The sequence below is a fragment of the Penaeus monodon genome, chromosome 21 (assembly GCF_015228065.2).
Source record: "Penaeus monodon isolate SGIC_2016 chromosome 21, NSTDA_Pmon_1, whole genome shotgun sequence".
In the NCBI taxonomy this organism is placed as follows: Eukaryota; Metazoa; Arthropoda; class Malacostraca; order Decapoda; family Penaeidae; genus Penaeus; species Penaeus monodon.
The window spans coordinates 18,852,092-18,852,606 of NC_051406.1; the positions used below are offsets into that span (position 1 = coordinate 18,852,092).

General features: G+C 45.0%; 1 protein-coding gene across 1 annotated transcript in view; it reads left to right on the forward strand.

Moving 5' to 3' along the window:
- Positions 1 to 264: 264 nt before the first annotated feature.
- LOC119586296 (leukocyte elastase inhibitor-like) overlaps positions 265 to 515 on the forward strand; it is a 7,913-nt gene continuing 7,662 nt past the window's right edge. Inside the window, 1 exon segment of the mRNA XM_037935003.1 lies at positions 265 to 399. The gene's annotated coding sequence lies outside the window, so the exon portion shown is untranslated.

Consider the following 515-nt stretch of genomic DNA (forward strand, 5'->3'; position numbering starts at 1 on the left):
CTCGGAATGAGTGGCATAACAGCAGTGCTATTTCTGGAAGATATATTTCGTCATAACTGCATTCATTAAGAATTCCTGCGGTCAACACAAAGGTCATATTATATATGAATCGCCTCCTTTAAGTGTCCTAGGTCACCTCGCATTTAAGTTCAACGACAATTTCTCTTCCTGTTAAACACAACTAGGAAAACTATATAAATGAGTCTAAGTGTATCTTTACGAAGCCTGCAATGGCTGTCATGGAGACGAATCCCACTGAAAAATTTCCGTGTGTTTTGTTCCGCTTCAGGAGATCCTCATAAGGCGAGGAAGGAGGCTGAGCAGTGATATTCCATCCGCTGTGCGCTGGAGGCTGCGTCAGCTTCTGCAGAGGGAGTGCTCCACACGAGTGAACGAAAGGTGAGGCTGTGCCAAGTGCAATTGTACAGTCAAAAAGGCTTGTCACTGTATGTGCATGCGTGAGCTGCGTGTTTATATCATGTTTCACCAGGACGAATTCTTGCATCGGCTTGCAC